This window comes from Glandiceps talaboti, chromosome 16 (genome assembly GCF_964340395.1).
Source record: "Glandiceps talaboti chromosome 16, keGlaTala1.1, whole genome shotgun sequence".
In the NCBI taxonomy this organism is placed as follows: Eukaryota; Metazoa; Hemichordata; class Enteropneusta; family Spengelidae; genus Glandiceps; species Glandiceps talaboti.
Window position 1 is genome coordinate 23378287 of NC_135564.1, and position 10565 is coordinate 23388851.

The 10565-nt window shown below is 34.5% G+C and overlaps 1 protein-coding gene across 1 annotated transcript in view; it reads left to right on the top strand.

Annotated features, from left to right (window-relative positions):
* The window catches only part of LOC144447248 (lysophosphatidic acid phosphatase type 6-like), a 178392-nt gene extending 168655 nt beyond the window's left edge, over positions 1 to 9737 (top strand). Inside the window, exon 9 of the mRNA XM_078137162.1 lies at positions 9605 to 9737. The gene's annotated coding sequence lies outside the window, so the exon portion shown is untranslated. The remainder of the gene's footprint in view (positions 1 to 9604) is intronic.
* The last annotated feature ends 828 nt before the right edge of the window (positions 9738 to 10565 follow it).

The following is a 10565-nucleotide window of genomic DNA, read 5'->3' on the forward strand; positions in this document are numbered from 1 at the left end:
TGTGTATATTGCAAGATGAAAATAGGTATGGTTAGGCAAATGAATGCAAAAATTGACATAATTGACCCAGCAACAAAGAGACTGCCAGGGCCAAAAGTAAAATGATGGTGTATATAAACATTTTAAAATAACAACAAAAACTATACAGTTGTGCTACAGTACCATGGGCACTGTGTTTTCTGCACATTGTGCATTTACTACATTTCCATAAAATCTTGGCAAAGAAGATGACATTTTCTCTGGTAGTTCACCCCATTTGCATGTTGTTATGAAATGCTTGCTGTATCAACTAACTGAAAATACAACTGTGGCAACACAGAGAAATGTAGCACCATTACTGATTCAAATAGATGTTTAACCTGACACTTACAGGGTGATCTAAGGTATATTTTAAACCCCCCCCCCCCCCCAACATCATAATCTTTCACAGTGTACTTTTCGAAATGTTCTATTTCCTTCTAAAAATAATTCAATGTGTACAAATATCATCAGGTACAGTAACAACTGAGGAGAGATACAGAATCGTAGTGATTGATAATTTAAATATTTCGTCACAACTACTCTCATATAAATGTTAAATATCTACAACCCTAAGCATTCAAAATGAATTGAGTGATTTCACTTTTGCTTCCCAGTTTAGCTTATTACACAAGTTCTCATTATATCCAAAATAAGCGCCAAACATCTTTATAGTCTTGTTCCAATTTCAGAAAATGTGAATGCTGTAGCCATTTTTGGATAAAAATTGGAGAGCAATTTTTTTAGCTCCGCTGTCAGCGAAAGCTGAAAGCGTAGCTTTAGGTATAGGTGGGTATTGAGGTATAGAGAGTAGAGTGAATCATAGGTGTCCGTCAAACTTTTATATTTTTACTATCTACTCCGGAAGTGACAGTCGGAATTCTTCGATATTTGGTGTGCATGTTCCCTGGGGGGAGGCTATTCAGATTTGTTCATGCCAAGTTGATCTGTGCCATTTTCAATTTTTTATGATTTTTTTTCATAAAATGTCATTTTCATCAACTCCTTGAAAACCTCTTATTAGATTGCTTTGATATCTGGCGTGTTGATGCGCAGGGGGTAGCTTACTCAGGTTTGTTAATTTCAAGTCAGCACATCTTCATTTTTATTTTTTATGATTTTTTTTTTGTAATTTGAAAAAAAAATGAATATGTTAATGAGCATAATGACCGACGCCATATTGGAAATCAGTCGACGAGACTTTAAGTAAACTGCCACTTTTCAAAAGACACTATTGACGTCAAACAAGCAATGTAATATGTGCTATAGTCATAATTCTACGCATTGGGCGCCCAAATGCATGAAGTGACAAGCGTTTATTCGAAACAGGGTTGTAAACTTCAGCCAGTCCGCAACGTCCTTATTTGCATACTCTATCCTGATTCGACCAGAAGCTGAAGCTGACCTCATTTGACCGGGCGATTTTCCACAGCAAGTAACAACACAGGACGTTCTTGGTACTCACTAAAATCTCACTTCAGACCCACTATAAAAATGTGATGTTTTCAGATAACATGTAACTTGTGATTAATTCTATATTGTCGTGCAATTTGGAGTGTGAACCAGAATTAAGACAACTTGCATAAGGAAGGCATGCGGTTGAAGTTATGCAAGAGCAGTCTAACTGCGGACTGTGAATCAACCAAATTTTGTTTATTGGCCGACAGTTCACATGTAAAGTTAAACGACATGAACGTGTCTTGCCATTTCCAAAATGCAAATATTTGGCAAGTAAAAATAATTAAAATAATCACAACTTTAATTTGGCTTCAGACTTTGCATTATGTTTTGCGTATCTTACCCCGATGATGTAAATCCGATGAAAAGGTTCTCTCGTCATGTCATCAGTGATCATACCGCGAGGGGCTGCTTTGAGTACGAGCGAAGTGATAGAGGCATGTTGAGGTATTTTGTTGAGAATTATAAATATTGCGAAATGTCATGTACAAGGTTTAAATACAATGGAATGATGAAAAAAAATGGCCGAGTCTGCTGACAGGCGCCGCGCCGATCACAAGAAACACTGTAAATTCTTGTAAATTCCATTTTTCTTAGTTTCCGTACGGCGACAACCCCAGGTACCCGGATGCACGAGGGACTAACCCGGAAGCAAGTTGTTGTCAGCCATACGTTACAGTGGTAACATCGTCCGAGAAATCGCTGCGTTCAGAGTGTCATTATTCACAGAATTGTTGTTTTCGAGTGAAAACGCGTCTTGAATTGTATAAATCTAACAAATATAGACATGTCAAGTTATATTTTGAAAGTTGTATCGCTAGTTTGAGACGATTTTCTCACGTACTATCGAGGCTTACTTGGACTTGGACCTTACTCCAGTTCATCGGGAAGTTTAGCCAGTCCGATAATTCTTTCTGGTTTAGTTTACAACACTTTTGATCACGCAGATTTTGTTGTTGTGATGAAAAGAAATTTAAAAAAAAAGATCACTTCAACCATTTCGTTGTGTTTTCTTTATGAAAGGTAATAGAACATGAACGAGTGTTACCACTGTAACGTATGGCTGCCAGAATGACTCTCTTTCGGGTACTTGGCGGGGATTGTCGCCGTCCGGAAACTAAGATGGCGATTAATACATTTCTTCCCTATATATATCTACTACAACTTGTACAAGTTGAATGTTGTTGACTTGGTAAATTTGTTAGAAAATTTAAATTCAAATTGCCTCAAAATTATTTTAGATCCCTAGTTTATTTCATTCATCATTAAAATTTCCCAGGGTTAAAGCTGTAAGACAATGGAATTATTTATAGCCAACCTCAAAATCCTCTTTTTTTTCTTTTTCTTGTGTGCATTTCCCAGTCATTTTTTTTCTGAGATTGTGTGCAATTTTTCATAACAGTAGATTTTTGTTATAAAATGGTGACTGGTATAAAAGTACAATACATTACCAACTTCTGTGTAAAATGTGTTTTACAGTGAGACATCATATGAACCACTAACCACTTTATTGCATCGCTAAAACAAAAGTGCATAGTGAAGAGCTGAAGAACTGAACCACTTCTACGTGTCACCAAAATAAAAAATTAAATTAAAAAAAAAACAGCGGAGCTATTCTGACCGATAGGTCGCTTGTTAGGGTAATTTGATGGTGCTGATTCCCCAAAAACATGCCTTCCAAGCAAAATTTTGAGATCCCCCCCCCCCCCCCCCCTCAAATTTGCATAGTCTATTTGAGCTACCAGCACCAATTTACGGTTGAATTTTTGAATGTCGGCAAATTTACACAATCTTGTGACAGGTACCAATGCCCATACTAACATCTTGGTTGTAATTTTTGGCTATAAATGGATTATTTTGGTTTTATTTCTTTTTGTTACGGCTCAATAATGACTTGTATTAATACAAACTCACTGTGTACAGGTCAGTGGAGGAAAACTTGTGCATGATCGTGGCGATTTTCCAATCGGATTTTCAGCGTAAAATTCAAAATTTCAACATGGAAGCAAAACTGTCTCCCCTATCATCGTTTACAATGTAAATAAAAGGTGCTGTTCGTAGAAATTTCCACTAAATTTTTAGTGTCGATACATTGTTTTATACAAGGACATGGCTGCGTGAACTCAAAACAGTTTATGTATGGATCAGATTGCCGCAACGTTAGTTCAAAGTTCCGACTGCATATTTGCAAGTATGTCGGCAAAAAGCGCCACTTTGGCATCCCGATTTGGACTCGCATACTTCCAACTTGTGGTCATTTTTTATTGATTTTGGGCATAAATTTAGTGGTAATTTTTTGTTGTTCTGTCAAATATGAATTAAATTTACTCAAACTAACTTTTCAAAAGGTATTGAGGTGACGACTTCAGACATTTTAGTACACTTTCATTGCCGGTGCGGCACAGACTATTGCGTCATAATCGGATTAGTGAGTTGTTAATTAATTTCGTTCAAATTATTATGACTGAAAATAACATTTTTTATCAAATTTTCGCTCATTTTAACCATATAACCAGAATATAGTAGTTTTGTGGGAACATGAATGTAGGTATTTTGTATTTTATTTGTAATATAAATGTATTGTTTATTTGTGATATGACAATAAATAACCAACACACAGTTTTTTTAATGAAATGTTATCATTTTAACCCAAATTCTAGCTGTATATGTGATGTTTGGATGTGTGTAATTGGAAGTGTAATGTAGAAAATTTATTTGGCTTTAAAATTTTCAAAGATTAGGCAATTCTAAGTATTTTTATATCAATTTGATAACATAACACTCACTTATATACTTTTATCATGTGTATGCTAATGAGGGGCCTAGTGGATAGCATACAGTCCCATGGGGAGAATAGTGGTGAAAGAGTTTTAAGTTGAAATGTTACGACAGTTCCTCAGTAACCTTTACATGAAATTAAAATAATCATACATCAAGGTTTACATGAAATTAAAACTAACAAGTAAATGGGTAAATGATACAAATAAACAAAAACATACACATTAAGCACTTTAGGGAACTGTGTCTTCTACTATTTAAGAATTTATCAGGTAGACATTATTTTGCCTAGAGTGTGCTACAAACCTGTCTTTGCAGAGACTAGAGGGTTTCTTCATTATAAAGCTGTATGATACATAGACACTGTATTTTTCATTATGCTGCATTTTTAACAATGTAGAAATGTACTTGATCATAATCATTTTATGTAAAAGATAAAAAATGCATAGAATTTTCCTCACTGAATGGAAAATATCACGAACAAGGAAAACTGCAGGGATTTGATAATCAAAAACTTAGTAGACACTGCAGATGCTGTATTGAATTAGAAATTATAAAAGGCTCCACAGAGTCTGGAAATACTGAGGAAGATTTTATCACGGATATTAACTTTTACGGAGACCATTGGTACAGAATTTATAACAGTCTCATTACTGAAGAAGTAATTTATCTATCTCCTCTGGTTACCTGAATACCTGTTATAGAATTGCGTTTGTGTTGCCATCCACAATAAAACAGCAACATATAAGATAGCATAGGACAGGAGTACAGCTTAGATATTACTGTACTTTGATTGTCAATTACATACAGCATACATATACACTATATTACATACAGCATACATATACACTATATTACATACAGCATACATATACACTATATTACATACAGCATACATGTACACCATTACATACAGCATACATGTACACTATATTACATACAGCATACACATACACTATATTACATACAGCATACATGTGTACACCATTACATACAGCATACATGTACACTATATTACATACAGCATACACATACACTATATTACATACAGCATACATGTGTACACCATTACATACAGCATACATGTACACTATATTACATACAGCATACATATACACTATTACATACAGCATACATGTACACTATATTACATACAGCATACATGTACACTATACAGCATACATATTCACTATTACATACAGCATACATGTACACTATATTACATACAGCATACATGTACACTATATTACATACAGCATACATGTACACTATATTACATATACACTATTACATACAGCATACATGTACACTATATTACATACAGCATACATGTACACTATATTACATACAGCATACATGTACACTATTACATATCATACATATACACTATATTACATACAGCATACATATACACTATTACATACAGCATACATATACACTATATTACATACAGCATACATGTACACTATATACAGCATACATGTACACTATTACATACAGCATACATGTACACTATTACATACAGCATACATGTACACTATATTACATACAGCATACATATACACTATTACATACAGCATGCATTATACACTATTACATACAGCATACATGTACACTATATACAGCATACATTGTACACTATATTACATACAGCATACATATACACTATTACATACAGCATGCATTATACACTATTACATACAGCATACATGTACACTATATACAGCATACATTGTACACTATTACATACAGCATACATGTACACTATTAAAAACAGCATACATGTACACTATATTACATACAGCATACATGTACACTATTACATACAGCATACATGTACACTATTACATACAGCATACATATATACACTATTACATACAGCATACATGTACACTATTACATACAGCATACATGTACACTATTACATACAGCATACATGTACACTATTACATACAGCATACATGTACACTATTACATACAGCATACATGTACACTATATTACATACAGCATACATGTACACTATATTACATACAGCATACATGTACACTATATTACATACAGCATACATATACACTATTACATACAGCATACATGTACACTATTATACAGCATACATGTACACTATTACATACAGCATACATGTACACTATATATTACATACAGCATACATGTACACTATTACATACAGCATACATATACACTATTACATACAGCATACATGTACACTATTACATACAGCATACATATACACTATATTACATACAGCATACATGTACACTATTACATACAGCATACATATACACTATATTACATACAGCATACATATACACTATTACATACAGCATACATGTACACTATACAGCATACATATACACTATATTACATACAGCATACATGTACACTATATTACATACAGCATACATGTACACTATTACATACAGCATACATGTACACTATATTACATACAGCATACATATACACTATATTACATACAGCATACATGTACACTATTACATACAGCATACATGTACACTATATTACATACAGCATACATATACACTATTACATACAGCATACATGTACACTTTATTACATACAGCATACATGTACACTATATTACATACAGCATACATGTACACTATATTACATACAGCATACATGTACACTATATTACATACAGCATACATGTACACTATATTACATCTTGTATATTGCAGTGTAAGAGCTGCTTAATGGAGAGATCTAACACGAAAATGTCAATTACAAGAGATTTAGAGATTCTTGTAGATGAATAATTTTTCTTTAACAAAGACAGTAACTAATGAGTATCATGCTAAAAACAAACTTTTCCACCCTCATATTCACTTGTGATGAATAATAATGAGACAGTGAGTAATATGTATATATAATTTAAAATAGGGTCATTGCAGTTTCATTATTGTATCTTTACCTTTCAAATAATAATGATGTAATTATGATTAATGAAGCCATTAAAATACTTGCAGTAGTAGTTACTGTGTAAGCCTACTGTCAGAATGATTTGTGTCGGTTTAATTGTGGAGTGTTTTATGTCTCCTCTCAGTAATCTCACATTCTGATTGGTCGAGAGCACTCAGATATGCACCCATATTTTGTTTGTCATATCATATCCTCACTGCAATTCCCCTTGTCAAGTTAAGTGTAAACCGTACACAGCATCATCGCTTGAAAACATCAGTTTAGTGTCACAAGAATCCTCAAAATTCAACAACAGAACGGCAAAAGTGCAGAGATGAAACATGCACGGTCGTCACACGATAGTAAACTTGAATTCCTATAGCTGGTAAAAATATCAAAATTAACGCCACAGCTACAGAAGATGCAATTTTTGCTTAACGAGAACACTGAAAGCAAATAATGTACATTTCTGCACACACAACTGAGTTTATGAGCTTTTTACTCAATTCTTACAAAAAACTTGGATTGATCTATTTTAGTATATTGTTAATGTTGATGCATGCCTTCTATGACATTGCAATTTAATAACTGGTTTCTTTCGTAAAGCAGGAAGCAGAGAGCAGATCTCCTCAGTTTTGGTGAAGTTTGCATTTTGCATGATGAGTTGAAACAAACTATCAGAGCTGAAATTTAAGCTTTACCAAAGTGTGTTTTATATTTAAATGATTTGTTAGCACAACTGAACTGAGGTTCAGTAGTGCTATAGGGATCGCCTGGCGTCTGTCTGTGTGTGTGTGTGTGTGTGTGTGTGTAAACAATTTAAAGTCAAAAACCGCTGAACCGATTGTCATGATATTTGTTGGGTCCATTACCTTGGGTGTCTAGTTGGGAAATTGTTCAAATCAAAATGATCTTACCAACGGTTTGTGATTTCGGTCAAAAAATGTGATTTTGGGTCAAAAAACTTAAACTAAAAAACTACTGGGCATATTGGGCTGAAATTTAGGTTAAACATTATTCAGGATGTTTTTACTAAGAATTGTTCATGACATGATGGTCCCATCAGTGATATGCAAATTAGGGCTAAAATGTGTCTTTTTGGTCAAAAATCTATAATTCCAAAACCAGTGAGCTGATTGGGCTGAAATTTAATGGGAATGCATCTAGGGATGTATGGAAGAAGAAATATTAAGCATACAATGATTCCATGAGTGATATGCAAATTAGGTGTAAAAATGTTCATTTTTGGTCAAAAACTCAAAAAGCACTTGGTCAATGAGTCTGAAACTTGGTGAGATGTTTCAGAAACTGTTATTCTGCAAATTTCTTCAAAATATTTTGACAAAATTGGCCCTAGCAACCATGACGACGCTCTTAGCAACAACTAAATGGCTTTATATTTTGGTCAGGTAACAACATCGTCTAGTAGGCAAGTGAGTAAACATTCAAAACATATATGCAAATACCCTAGCAACCATGACCACGCCCATAGCAACAGCCAAACGGTGGTGTATTTCACAAAGATAACAGGGATTAATAGACAATTGAATATTCCAAAAATGTATGTAAATTTGCCTAGCAACAAGACCACGCCCATAGCAACAGCCAAATAATGACGTATATTGCAAAGATAACAACAGGAATAGAAAGACAAATGAATAAACATTCAAAAAATGTATGCAAATGTGCCTAGCAACAAGACCATGCCCATAGCAACAGCCAAATGATTACATATTGCAAAGATAATATCAGGAATTCATACACAGGTGAACAAAAACATTTAAAAATGTATGCAAATATATCTAGCAACATGGCCACGCCTGTAGCAACAGCCAAATGGTCGCGTATATCGCAAAGATAGCAACATGGTTGGATAGGCAACTGGATTCAGCAAATGAACACCTATTGTTAGCATGGACTAGCATATGGATAAACATTTTTAAAAACTGTACAGTTGTGCTACAATGCCATTGGTGGTATATTTTTGTATACAATATTATTTATGCAAACCCTTACCAATGCATTTTAAGAATTTAATAGCTAAATATAGATTGTCTTCACAGAGTTTAGCCATAGAAACCGGACGCTATCAAGGTACAGCCAGGAGTTTGAGAAATTGCCCAAAATGTAATGACATTGAGGATGAGTTCCATTTTGTTCTTAATTGTTCTTTTTAAACCGACCTTCACTCCAAATACATTAAACCATATTATTAAACCATCTATTTTGAAATTTGTACAGTTATTCTCTGTCCGTAATATAAAACAAATGTATGATTTAGGAAAATTCTTAAGACATACAGAAAATTTAAGAATCATGTAAGATATTATTTGCAACATACTTCTCTTTTTCATTCCCCATATATTGTCCTGTGTAAGTCATATAAGTTTTGTTTGGTTTTGTATGTTACAGATGAGCAGTAACGCTCCAATCAATAATTGTTATTTAAACTGCATGGTGAATGGGTTTAAACTTTGTGGGGATGTTTCTGGAGGCAATTGGCAGTAGCAACCATGACCATGCCCTTTGCAACTGTGGAAATGATGATGTATATTATCCAAAGATAACGACAGGGATGGGTAGGTAAGTGTATAAATATCTAAAAAAAATGTATGCAAATATACCTAGCTAAAGGACCACACCCATAGCAATGGCTAAATGATGGTTTATATTGCAAAGATGAAAACTGGGAAGGGTAAGCAAACTATAATGATTTAAAGATGTATGCAAATATGCCTAGCAACAAGACCAAAATCAACAGTCAACTACAGCTGTGCTACAGTGTCATTGGTAGTATTTTTAATGTACGAAGTCACGATGTTATCATCCCATAAAGTAATGCTTGCAGCAGTATTTGGTCCTGTGATACATCCCAACCTTATGTTAACCATCTGTCAGACATCTCAAAACGTATATGGTGTGTACTTGTAGTAATTTTGTATCAGGTTAACAAATGCATTTGATGATGTGAAATTCAATGGTGAAATGATAGATTTTGAAGACTGTGAATGGAAAAGGGTTGTCAGGTGGCCGAGTGGTTAAACCACTTGCCTCTTAACCTCTGCGGCCAGGGTTCGAACCCATTCAGGGTTGTCGGTGGCCAAGTGGTTAAACCACTTACATCTTACTTAGTAAGACACTGCAGTCGGGGTTCAAACCCATTCAGGGTTGTCGGTGGCAGAGTGGTTAAACCATTTGCCTCTTACCACTGTGGGTCAAGGTTCGAACCCATTCAGGGTTGTCGGTGGCCAAGTGGTTAAACCACTTACATCTTATTTAGTAAGACACTGCAGTCGGGGTTCAAACCCATTCAGGGTTGTCGTTGGCAGAGTGTTCGAACCCATTCAGGGTTGTCGGTGGCCAAGTGGTTAAA